The sequence below is a fragment of the Anas acuta genome, chromosome 2 (assembly GCF_963932015.1).
Source record: "Anas acuta chromosome 2, bAnaAcu1.1, whole genome shotgun sequence".
NCBI classification, from domain to species: domain Eukaryota; kingdom Metazoa; phylum Chordata; class Aves; order Anseriformes; family Anatidae; genus Anas; species Anas acuta.
Genome location: NC_088980.1, coordinates 44,035,490 through 44,048,627, shown reverse-complemented (window position 1 = coordinate 44,048,627; position 13,138 = coordinate 44,035,490). Strand labels below are relative to the sequence as shown.

Here is a 13,138-nt window from a genome sequence, read left to right as displayed (position 1 = left end):
CCTAAGGACACTTTAGTAGGTAATGTATATTTGATCAGACTTAAAAGTAAGTAGCAATGATGATACTGTAAAAAAGCTTTTAGACATTTGCTTTTTTGGTCTTATGTCATCTGTTAGACTGGCACTGTGGAATATAGGTCATACCCTAGCCATTAGCACTTATGCTTCAGTAGTAAACGTTGGGGTTGGGTAATTTGTCATGTGATCACAGTTCTAATTTTGATTTTAACACAAATTAGTTGTGTACCTTTTTCTTGGAGCAGCAAGCATATGGCTGCTTTTCTGCAAGTCCTACCATTCCAAGCCCATACTTGATGAAGAAATTTAAAGAATCCTTTCTGTCATTTATTTTCAGAGAGTCTCTCACTGTGGATTTGTTCCCCAGAAGTCTAAGGACAATTTTTCTCAGCTCTGCCTTCCCTAGCTCTTCCAAGGTCAATGCTGCTCTCTTTATTCTTCTACCTGGGCAAGGTGGATGGGAAATTTTGAGAATCCAGTTTGTGCAAAGTCTTCACCAGCCAGTGTGACACCTGCATGGAAAAACCTGGCACTTTGTCCCACACAAAGGCCTCCTGACCTTTTTTTCCAGAACAGAAGAAAAAACACTTCTGACTACTATAAAGGTATATGTTAGCACTGAGGACATTTTTTTTTTTTTCTTCTGGGACTGACTCACTTTTTCCCACTCCGGCTCTCCTGGAATTGTTACTGGGAATCCCTAAATAACTTGGGCCAAGCCCAAAACCATAAGTGAAATGGAATGCAAATCACCAACCTTAGAACCACTCCTAACTTTACTATGTTTAATTAGTTTATCACCTAAAACACTAATGGCATGTCTACAGACCTTGTGTTTCTACCTTCCCTTCCAGACTCATACATTTTTATTCTTTACAGCTGAGGTATTATGAGGCCACATCAGAGCTGACTTCATTCACCATTCCCAGCCCCAATTTTCTTTGGATGTCCTGTTCCTTCCTGAGAGGAGCGGGAGCTTTTGAACTGTGTCATCAGCTCACAAGGGCTAGACGTGGGACAAAGGTATCAGAGGAAAGGCAGAAAGGGAAGGTATCAGAGGAAAGTTTCTGCACTACTTCTGTGCTCACCAGGACTCAGAGAAGCTTCACACTGGGTCTCAGTCCAACGTTTTTGTTTGCCTTGCCCTGAGTAAGTCAGGCAGTGCCGCATCCAACTTTCCTCTCACTACAAGGGCCTCCAACCCCTGTCTCCTCCATCCTTGCCTGTGTTATTTGTGTCACCAGCTGGCTTGCTTGCTTTGCTAAAGAGCAAGCAAGGCATGAGGGGACACAATACGTCCTTCCTTCACAATGGGCAGCGACTCTCTAATTGACCTTGGCACCAGCGGGACTTGGTGTTCTCCACCCATAGCAGGAAGCACACACCTCCTTCCTCCACAGCCCTGAAGCACCGCTGGCCTTCCTCTGGGCCTCTCCTCACCCGGTGCAGGCTGTGTTTGAGCCCCTCTCCCCTTCCTGGAGGGAGGACAGACCTTTAGGAAAGCCCCACAGCGTGATGGAGCAACCAACTGTGCAATGGTGGAAGAGAGCAGTCTTCCAGATGTGGCCTAAGCACCGAGCAAGAGATGGCAATCACTTCCCTCCATCTTGTTACAGGCCTCCAGACTGGGTACAGCCCCTGAACCACTGCCCTCTGAGCCCTATCATCAACCAGATTTTTTTATCCATGTGGTTGTCCACTCCATAATGTCCCAATTTGGATACTAAATTGTGGGAGATGATGTCCAAAGCCTTGCTAAAGCCAAGGCAAATGATGTCTCCTGCCCTCCCCTCATCCACAAATGCAGCCATTTTATTATAGAAGGCAATCAGGCTGGTGAGGCGTGATTCACCCTTGGTTAAGGAACGCTGGCTGTCCCCCAACACCTTCTCCTCCCTGTGCCAACAGACGTGCCCCAGGAGGATGCAGATTTCCACGTAGAGTGGAGTAAGGCTGCCAGCCAACAGCTTCCCTTTGGGCTTTTTTTTCCAAGATGGGTACACCTTGCCTTTCTGCAGTCACTGGGGACCTCCCTCAGTCTCCATGATCTTTCAAAGGTAAATGCAGCCCCACAGGGACATCAGGCAGCTCCCTCAGCACCCCTGGATGCAGCTCAATTGATTGTATGGATGTTTATGGGTTGAGTTCTCCCAGGTAATCACTGAGTTGATCCTCATCAATTCCTGGCAGTTCTCCTTGAATCCTAAGCACGTAGACCTAGGAGGCCTTGTCAGTATATTTGATGCAAAGATGGCTTTGAGCACCACAGCCTTATTTACCTGTTTCCACTGTTACCATATCATTTGCCCCATTCAGGAACTGGCCCACGTTTTCCTTTTTCAGTCTCTAACTGCTAAAGTTGTGGCAGAAGCTCTTCTTCTTGCCCTTGAGATCCCTTGCAAATCTCAACTCTAGCTGAGCTTTGATTTCAGAAAAGAGACTGCATGTGACTCCTTTGGACATTGGTAGCAGTTTTCTGCTTCACCTCAGAAACCTGAGTTAGCTATTCTGACGATAAGAACGTACTAAACTTTCAAATGCAAGCACCGAGACTATTAAGAAATGTAATATCTGAATGTCCTCCATAACTTTCAGTATAAATCGTACTCTTCTGTATCTGTCCAAAGGCAGCTGCTTTGTTCTGCTTTGTCAGGGAAACTGTTAATAATTTAATAATGAAAAGGAGCTAATGAGGCCTATGGATTTGAGCCTCATGCTCAGATTATCCAGTGTCTAATGAAGTGTGAATTTTGACTGAAGCTTTTTTCCACCCTGAGGGGAAAAAGCCACTCTTATCCATGCGGATTCTCCTGTGACTAATAAAGGGTGAGCTCACACTGCAGCTTTTGCTTTACAGGGCGTACAGGTAGGGTTACTCCCCAGTACCCAGCCTTGGTTTCATGACACTTAAGAAAACAGGTAATTCTGGAGATATCTACCCCTTTAATTCAGATTCAACCAGTGGGTTCGGGAGTTATTAGGGAGAACAGACAGATTGACAAAGGTGGATCCAAAGTCATTACATAAGCCTCACTCACACTGAGACATCCTCAAAATTTCCACTGCTTTGCATTTCAAACTTCTCATTGGAGAAGTGCAAAATAATTTACATCAAATATTAGCCTAGTTTTTGAAACAGGGGAACTGTCATGATTCATCTTTTGAAAAACACATCCCTCTCCACATATTGTAGAGTAGACTAACAACTTCGATGTGTTTATATACTCCATGCTTTTCCCAGGTGGCTTACACCTTTAGTACCCTACATAAAATAAGGTTCCTTCTAGTGTGAGCCAGGAAGACTTCTATAAAAACAAATATCATCCACCACTTTCTTTCTACAGCAGACTAAGCTGGGATTTAGCAAAGAGGAATGTTGTCTGGTCTGATCTGGATGCATACTCACCATGAGCAACCTCTCAGATACTCGAGGCTGTAGCTGTCACCTTGCCTAGATAAATACAGGCAGGCTATGACTGATGGATGAGGTGTGTTTCTACTGTGGCACAAGTAATGCGTATTAGCTATCTCATTGTGGAGACAAGGCACTGCACTTTTATTGTGAGGTAAACCAGGTGAGGCCAAACAAAAGCAGAAGTATGGTCCTGACCTCCCCTGGCAGCCTAGCTGCAGCTTGTCTGACTTCACAGCCACAAAGCTATCACATTAATGAAGTTTTCACTGTGAAAAACACTCGCAAAAACATAACAAGGTTGTGCCATTGAAGACAAAGCCCAGTATAAGTGGCTGTATATGTGACAGGAGATTTATGTTAGACTGTTGGAGGAATTATATTGGTCTCACCCCAGCAGCAAACAACCTGCCTGGAAAAAGGCAAACTAGCCCGTGCTGAATTTCAGCCTATTGCATCTGCTAGACTCCTTCCAGTCCCTGTTATCTCCCCTTAGGTTTTGTCCTTGGCCTTCTCATTCTTTTTAGACTCACACATACACAGCCACAAAGACTCATTCACAGAACCCCAGAATGGCCAAGGTTGGAAAGGGTCTCTGGAGATCATCTTGTCCAACCCCCCTGCCGAGCAGGGTCACCTAGAGCACATTGCACAGGATGGCATCCAGGTGGGTTTTGAGTATCTCCAGAGAAGGAGACTCCATTGCACTATACAGTAGTGATCTAAAGTACAGTAACTCACATCAGCAGTATCGCAGGTGAGAATATTCACATTTTCTGCAAACGTACCCTTTTCCACCCAGCTGTTCTCCCTCATAAGCCAGCACACAAAGGCACCGAGTGATTTAGAAGCTGAGTACATCTGAGCGTGATACCCCATGTGGCAGCTCAACAGATAATGTGATTTCTAAGAAATACAAGCCCTCTAGGCCAAAATATTTTGTAAAGGGAGAGTTAGTAGCACTGAACTGAAGAATCATTATAACTTTCATACGTATGTAGTCTTTGTAAGAACGTGCCTTCTCCAAAATGCAAGTAAAACATACAGAAGAACAAGTGGAAATTATAGCTTTTTAAACTAGAAAGTGTGAGAAAGAATCTAGATGTAACTTTACAGAACAGTAAACGTTAGGCTTGGTCTGGCTGTGGCAGGTTCAGAAATGCAAGTGGTGCATGTTGCACACCCGTACAGACTTGAGAAACCAGTGGTGATCAAGCAGTCAGGGATGATGGGCTGGCTATTGCAATTTCTTTCATCAGATCTGTGTTGTAAATTCAGCAATCAACTGCGTGTTATTGGTGTAAAATTGGTGCAAGAGGGGAGAATCAGACCTATTGAATGGTTTAAGAGATGACAAAGTGAAAAAATCCTTGTTCTTGTTAGGAAGCATTGATGGAATCAACACAACCCAGTATATTGATTTATAACTTTCCTATTTCTATTTTTAAAGCTTAAAATATGAAATCATGAGGCCCTTTGTATTACTTATGGTCACACTATTTCAGTTTAGCTTCCTAAACCATATTTGCTGGTTTAGTCTATTCACAAATGATTGGTTTCAACCCAAGAAATTCCAGGTTAATTCAATAGCCCCTGCTATGCAGCGTAACATTGGCCATTCATGAAGGGATGACACCTGAATTTTGTCAAAGCATGGGGAAAAACAGAATGGCAATTGCCAGAGATTTCTCTTAACATTGGGCTTCAGTGTAATGATGCCCTGTATTCTGTCTCTCCCCATATACCTTGATTAGCCATTTCTACTTGAAGAAAGGGACACTTCGCAATGTACCACTTTAAAGTCTCTCCTTTTCCTGGCTATTCAAAGATTTTTTTTTTTCCTCTTGATCTTTGGAGGAAAGTCTTGCATTATTCCTGATACTGAGCGATTGCTTTGCTCATACCTTTTAGCACTGAGGAGCCTGAGCACTTCTGTAGTGCAATTGCTGAAGGTTTTCCCCTGCCCTTCGTTACATTAAATGTACAGCTATTTCCCTCTGACACACGTGCCAGGCTCCCTCCCTGGCCTGTAGTAGGATCCTACTGGACAAAATGTCCAGCACACAGCTAAACAAAAACATCATACGATGGGTGAGCAATTGGCTGACAGGTAGGGCTCAAAGGGTTGTGGTAAATGGGGCTACATCTGGCTGGTGGATGGTCACCAGTGGGGTCCCTCAAAGGACCCCCATTTTAGGGCCAGTCCTCTTCAATGTTTTTATGAATGATTTGGATGTAGGACTAGAAGGTGTTTTGAGCAAATTTGCTGATGACATTAAACTTGGGGGAGTTGTGGACTCTGTTGAGGGTGGAAAGGCCTTGCAGAGGGATCTGGACAGACTGGAGAGCTGGGCGATCACCAACCACATGAAATTTAACAAAGGCAAGTGCCGGGTCCTGCACCTGGGACGGGGCAACCCTGGCTATACATACAGACTGGGCAGCCCCACAGAGAGGGATCTGGGGGTTGTGGTTGACAGCAAGTTGAATATGAGCCAGCAGTGTGCCCTGGCAGCCAGGAGGGCCAACCATATCCTGGGGTGCATCAAGCACGGCATCGCTAGTCGGTCAAGGGAGGTGATTGTCCTGCTGTACTCTGTGCTGGTCCAGCTTCACCTGGAGTACTGTGTGCAGGTCTGGGCACCACAGTACAAAAAGGACATTAAACTGCTGGAGGGTGTCCAGAGAAGGGTGACGAAGATGCTGAAGGGCCTAGAGGGGAAGATGGATGAGGAGCAGCTGAGGTCACTGGGCCGGTTCAGCCTGGAGAAGGGAGGCTGAGGGGAGACCTCATTGTGGTCTACAACTTCTTCGCGAGGGGGAGTGGAGGGGCAGGTGCTGATCTGTTGTCTTTAGTGACCAGTGATAGGACCCAAGGGGATGGTGTCGAGCTGGGTCAGGGGAGGTTTAGGCTGGCCATCAGGAAGAGGTTCTTCACTGAGAGGGTGGTCGCACAGTGGAACAGGCTCCATAGGGAAGCAGTCACAGCACCAGGTCTGTTGGAGTTTAAAGAAGCGTTTGGACTGTGGACTTTAGTCACACGATCTAAAATTTTGGGTAGATTTGGGTAGAATTTAGGGTGCCAGGAGGTGGACCCGATGATCCTTAGGGGTCCCTTCTATGTTGGTGGGAAACAGCACTGCTGTCCCTTCCCTTCCCTTCCCTTCCCTTCCCTTCCCTTCCCTTCCCTTCCCTTCCCTTCCCTTCCCTTCCCTTCCCTTCCCTTCCCTTCCCTTCCCTTCCCTTCCCTTCCCTTCCCTTCCCTTCCCTTCCCTTCCCTTCCCTTCCCTTCCCCTCCCCTCCCACCCCTCCCTCCCCTCCCCTCCCCTCCCCTCCCCTCCCCTCCCCTCCCCTCCCTCCCCTCCCCGCGCATGCGCACCACCCCCTCCTCTCTGGCTGGCGCTGCCTCCCGTTGCCCCTCCCCCCCCCCGCCCCTTCCCCCCCCCCCCCCCCCCCCAACGGCTCCCCGCGGCCGTTGTTGTCAGTTGCGCCTCAGAGCGGCCGCCGCAGCGCCGGGCCCGGTCCGTCCGTCCTTGTGTCCGTCCCTCCGTCCTTCCTCTCGCCGCCGAGCCCTCCCCACACGCACCCTGAGGCGTCCCGGAGCCCTTCCCCAGCCTCCCGGCCGCTCCCGCCGCGGGCGGGCCCGAGGGGCGCTGCCCATGAGGGGGGCGGCGCGGGGCGCGGCGGCCCGAGGAGACGGCGCCGCCGGCGGAGGCAGTAAGTTTGGGGTGGCGGTGGGGACGCGCAGCACCCTTCACCCCTTCCCCTTCGCCTCCCCCGGCCCGTAGAGGCTGGGCCCTTACACGGGGGGGGGGCGGCGGGGGCCGCTCCTCGAAGGTCGCTGCGGTGGAGGACAGAGGGATGGGGTGGGGGGGTGTGGGGGGGGAAGGAGGGGATGTGGGGACGGCGACACCCCCCTGTGGGGGCACCCCCACCCTGTGGGGGCACTCCCTGTGGTGGGGGCACCCCGGAGAGCAGTTTGGGTTGGGGTGTGTGTGTCCTTTCTTCTCCCCCCCCCTCCTTCATCTCTGCCTCGTTTTTTGTTGCTTTAAGGGGAAATTAAAAATAAAGCCCCCCCCTGGTTAAAGGGTGGGGGATGACGGTGCATCTCGCCCCTCTGGAGCCAGGTGCTCAGCCAACAGGTTTGTGGAGGATGCAGGCTGCTGCTGCTGCTGGCTTTTCCCTGACACCAGCGTCCCCTTGTTCTTTGTCAGTGCTCGTCCTGTCAATGCGTTTATTTGCGCTGAACCGCCTTCAGGTTACTGTAAGCAGGGGCTGGGGAGTGTAGGTAAGTCCTGGAGAGGGCTTTGTGCTTTCTGCCAGGTGGGTTTCAGCATCCAGATGGTGCTGCGCCGGTTGAATTCATGGGAGGTGACTTTTGGAGATGTTTGAGGTGGATTTAGGGGCTCGGGAATGGCTAAAGGACAGATGCGTGTGGCATGTTTGTGTTTTTTGGAAGTAGGCTGAATAAAGTATTGGAGAGCATCCACTAGGGAAAAAGCCAGTGTTGGCCGGGGGATGGTTGGGGACATATGTGACCTATTTTCACATCGGATATTTTTATTGGTAAGTGGTGCCGGAACACCTGCGAAGGAGAAAAGCTTTACATGGGGTATGGAAATCCAAAAAAGCTTTGGGCTTTTGCTTATGCACAGGTAGTTTCCGACTGACCCTCTTGCTTTCAAGTGCTAGTTAAGAGGAGATATGCAAAGAAGTGGTTTCCTCAATGGTACCATTGCAGTTCCTGGAACAGCTGAATTGTATTGTATGACTTCGAGCCATCTAGCATGAATGAATTGCATGCAAATCTGCTTACTCCTGCCCTCTGTAGTGCAGTCACTACTTAGTCATATAGGCTGCTTTTTGGAGTTGTTTATGATGAGTATATTTAGATCTCCGGGCTCTGGGGAAGGACCAGTTTAATGAATCTCAGCAAAATAAAATCTATATGGAAGTGTTTACAAGCAAATGATTACTAGGGTAGAATTAGGCAGTTTTTGCAAGGCATGCACCATTAAGAACTGGGTTAATGAGTGTTTCTTTTTTTAAATACCTTTAAGTACATCTCAGAAAGTGGGAATTGAGATGATGATTATTTTTGTACAGTTGCTTACCCTTAGCAAGAAGGAACGTGAAACAAGCTTGCAAGCATTAACGGTCATTGCTAACTAATGCAATCAAATTTTACCTTGCCAAACGTTGAAACGTTAATTTAGATAGACTAATACTTGCCTTTTTTACTTCTGGTGGATGAAAAACCCAGATCTGAGAACTTAACAGTCACAGCTAAAGGGAAGAAAGTCCAGTCTGGTCTCACTTTTTTCCTGAATATTCTAAATGGCCAGGAAAGGGGTGGAATGGTGGTGCAGTGCTTCAGGTGACTGGGAAGAGAAGCTAAGCTGAATGCTGGGGCAGTGTTTGGTAAACAAGGTGGCTGACTCTACATCTGTCTGACTGCCTTGAGTGAATTTGGTGCTTCGTGCCTGAGGCTTCTAACAAAGATAGGGAAAGGGAGAAATGATATCTTAAATGAACTTAGGGATAAACTTTTCTTTTATTGTTATTCACTTGGGAAGCAGGAAGGTACAGATAGAGCCTTGCTCTGCGTGTATTTTTGGATACAGAAATTTCTGCACAGGTTACTGACGTTCCCTGAATTGTCTTGCTACGAGAACTAATATTCCCATGCAGTGTGGGTGGTGTGGCACAGTCACTGTTCCCTGTTGCACTGTAGATGCATAGTCTGCTTTCAGATTATTTTAAATAGCACGTTAAGGCTGCATGTTAATATGCTTTTGCAGATACCCGTCTACTTGCAGTAGTCAGCTTCCTTGTGCAGTGTTCTGGACAACCTGGGCTCCTCTCCGGCTCAACCTCTCTGCCTTTAATACAGTATTTGAGTAATTTTGCAGTCTATACCTTCAGTATATCACTGTTCTTTTTATCCTACTAGGAACAGTAATGCCAAACTAGTGCCTTTGTCTTGCTTTGTTGCCTGTCCTGCTTTCAAGGGCACAGGATCCTGGTGTAGCTAGCTTGTTTTTCCCTCTCAGAATCTCTCACAAAATAAAGAATTTCTTTTCTTAGACTTCACCTGCTTTTAAAAATCCACTGAAATGTTTATCTGTAAAACTTGTTCATAAACTTCTGTCCAGTTTTACTTGGTACAGTTTTCTAATTATGTCTTAAAATACATATTTAAAAAAAATAACAGTGAAACATGGTTCAGATCAGGGACACTGCCTCCTGGATACAGCGATGAACTGCAGCTTATGATGAATATACTAATATTAAATTGCATAAGCTGTTAACTGTAGTAACACATGAAGTCCTGCACATCTTCCTTCCCACAGTACTTTCCAGCAGTTAACTGGAATGCTGCAGCTTCTCTAATAATGTAAGGTAGCTGGTTTTTAATACACATAACAACGTTATGTAAGAGCTTTAAGAGGATTTGAAAAACTGTATTCACATACAATTCTAGGATAACTTACCCTGGCAGAGTTCTAGTACACAAGTTGATTAAGTCACCAATGGTAAGAACTTCGTGAGGAGAAAGGGCTGTGCAGTTCTCATGGCTGCAAAATGTGAAACAGTGTGGGATCACTTTCTGAGACAAGCAGTCTCTCTGTTGTACAGTGATCCTCTGCAACTATGCTGGGGCATGCATGTTGGAACTATAGGTTGGGATAGGTGCTGTTTGTTCAAGTAGTTTGTGTCCTGGATGGAAAAGGCCAGCATAAAGTCAATTGAAGTACTTAATATTTATGTTATCAGATGTAATGCTAAACAAAGGCACCTATCTGGAATTTGAGTTCAGAGATGGTTCCTAAGAAATTTAATAGAAATAATGCTATCTTAATGCTAACAATATGCATATATTTGCATCTGAATACGTAACATTTGAGCTAGTGTTTGATGCTTTCTCCTCTCTTTGATACAGAACCAAAATCACATTTGTGATTCTGAATTCAAACAACAAAGTTGATGTTAGGTGTTTAATCAGTGGTAACTTCTTCAAAAATGACTTAATGTTTTAATTACTCATTGATAACTGGTGGGATATTTAGAGCTCTTGCTCATGTTTTTTGTTCTATTGTCTAGCATAAGAAAATTATTTGGTAACATTAGTGCAGAGATACTTGAAAAGAGTGAAACAGTTCTGAGAGGTCTTGAGCACAGAGTAGGTCTTTCTCAAAGAGTTCAGATTGGTGAGATAGAAATTTGACTTGTCTGTGTGTTGCGTTTTTTTTTTTTTTTTAAAGAAGCTTCCAGCGGTAGGTTTTCTGGAAATGATGACGATAAAAAAAAAAAAAATCCTGTCTAAAAGGTAGTGATACCATCATGAATCACAATAATGACTTCTGTCTGATACGCAAAGAATTTCTTAATCGGTTTCATGTTCCTAGTTAATTTTGAAAAAAAATGATGGAAAAAGAGACGTGATGAGCTTTAGCATGTTGAAGCCTTTGAGAAGCTAAATGGGTACTGCTTATCAAGGTTGGAGAGCTGGCTGCTTGGGCTCGGGCGACCAGCTACCTGTCACGAGTTCCTTCTGTTGCTTGGAAGATAGTTGAAAAGCTTGTTGGTTTCTGTGATCTTCAGACTTTTGATATCACATCTTGATTGGAAAGGTTTATGAATATCCGTAACTAAGATGTTCACGTTAATTTCCAATAGCTGAGTATTTTTTCTTTCAACAGTTACTGCAAAAAGGGCTAACTTTGAGTGAAACTGATTTGTTATATAACCTGATGTCACGCTTTTGGAACAAAGTTTTCTAACTGATTTTAAAGATTAAAAAAAAAGTACTAGCAGATAGGAAATTTGGAGCAAGTCCTTTTAAAGATGCTTTTGCGTGCTGCTTTGCAGAAGGCAGTTTAGGGGAGATGATCATTGGGGAAGGTCTGGTGTTCTCTTCTGCAGTAATACTTTAAGAGTGGCTTTGGATCTTAAGTGGCCTGTACTGCTGAAGCACCTGATTTGTGAACAGGGTGGTGGTTAGCATTTCTTGGACTGCTTCTCTATTTGTTTAGCCACATGCTGGACATTGAGAGTAGGCACAAGAGGAGAACAGGCACTGTGAAATGAGCTGCTTTTGCAGCTGTGGCTGGTGCGAAGACTTTAAATGCTGTAAAGCTATTGCTGAGTTCTCAAATCCATAGGGCAGATTGCATTTGTCTTGTGTATTACCTCCTCTTAGAAACGGAAAGTGCCTGGTGAACTGTAGCTATTATCAGCATGGTTATGAAAGGATCTTGGGCTTTTAAAACATTTCACAACTAGAGGCAGTTGGGACCACTGCCAGTGGTTACTAATGATGGTTTGTCTGTGGGTCCTAGTTTGATCACTCTTAGCACAGCTGTCCCCTTAATAGCTTTGGCATCTATCCTTTGGTCACAGTCATGCTCTCACTGTTATCTTGCCGTTGCTTTGCAATGCATACCTACTTCAGTGTTGTCTGCATTTCTTTTCTTGCCTCCTTTTTGTGAAAGAAAAAGAAATAGACACAATTTTTAAATTGGGTGCCTTGAAAGACTAACTTAGATCCAGTAGCTTTGTTCACTTGACTGTATGGAAAATGATTTTTACAAAGATATCAACTGTATTGTGGAGTTTCTACAGCACAGTTTTCAAGCCTTTGTTTCCCAGTGTTCTGCAAACCATTTACCGTTCATTTGTAAGCCCATGTGAAAGAAGAAAGCTTAAACTTACCGTGTTTGATGTGACTGTACTTATCTTCAGGAAAATAGGAGGGTTGATGGCAATCTGTAGATCTAAAACTTCGGGAATATCTCACCTAAGAATGAGATCATTCATCAAAGAACAAATTTTTATCTTACATCATATTCTTTTAAGCTTTTTATTTATTTTTGTGCATTGGAGCTGCCTCAAATCATAGAATCACAGGATGGTTTGGGTTGGAAGGGACCTTTAAGGATCACCTCATTCCAACCCCCTGCCGTGGGCAGGGACACCTCCCACCAGCCCAGGCTGCCCAAAGCCCCATCCAGCCTGGCCTTGAGCACCTCCAGGGATGGGGCATCCACAGATTCTCTGAGCAACTTGTTCCTGTGCCTCACCACCCTCTGAGTAAAGATTTTCTTCCTTATATTTAATCTAAACCTACTCTCTTTTAGTTTAAGTCCGTTACCCCTTGTCCTATCACTCTACCCTCTGACAAAGAGTCCCTCCCCAGCTGTCCTGTAGCCCTTTAGGCACTGGAAGGCTGCTCTAAGATCTCCCCGGAGCCTTCTCTTCTCCAGGCTGAACAACCCCAACCCCCTCAGCCTGTCCTCACAGGAGAGGTGCTCCAGCCCTCTGAGCAGCCTCATGGCCTCCTCTGGACTCTCTACAACAGGTCCACGTCCTTCTTGTGCTGGGTGTCCTAGAGCTGAACGCAGCGCTGCAGGTGGGGTCTCAAAAGAGTGGAGGAGAGGGGGAGAATCACAGTGTCTTGCTCTCAATTCTCAGGTCGTGCAGGTTGTTGTAATTCTGTTCCAAAATAAGCTAGTACGCTTCGTATATCTCCCAAATCTGTAACACTAACACACCACCCATGCATCATATCCGCCCCTAAAAAACTTCTATTTATAGGTCCAGGAGCAATTTTTTTATTAAGCTTATTGGCCTGCCAAACACATCTGGCTGTTCACTGAATAATGGGCCTTAGATTTGAAGCATATTTGTTAGCCTTCTGTTTTTTTT

At 45.7% G+C, this 13,138-nt stretch overlaps 1 protein-coding gene across 1 annotated transcript in view; it reads left to right on the top strand.

Moving 5' to 3' along the window:
* The first annotated feature begins 6,892 nt into the window (after positions 1-6,892).
* Positions 6,893-13,138, top strand: part of SNRK (SNF related kinase) — a 41,286-nt gene continuing 35,040 nt past the window's right edge. The window contains exon 1 of the mRNA XM_068674483.1: positions 6,893-7,147. The gene's annotated coding sequence lies outside the window, so the exon portion shown is untranslated. The remainder of the gene's footprint in view (positions 7,148-13,138) is intronic.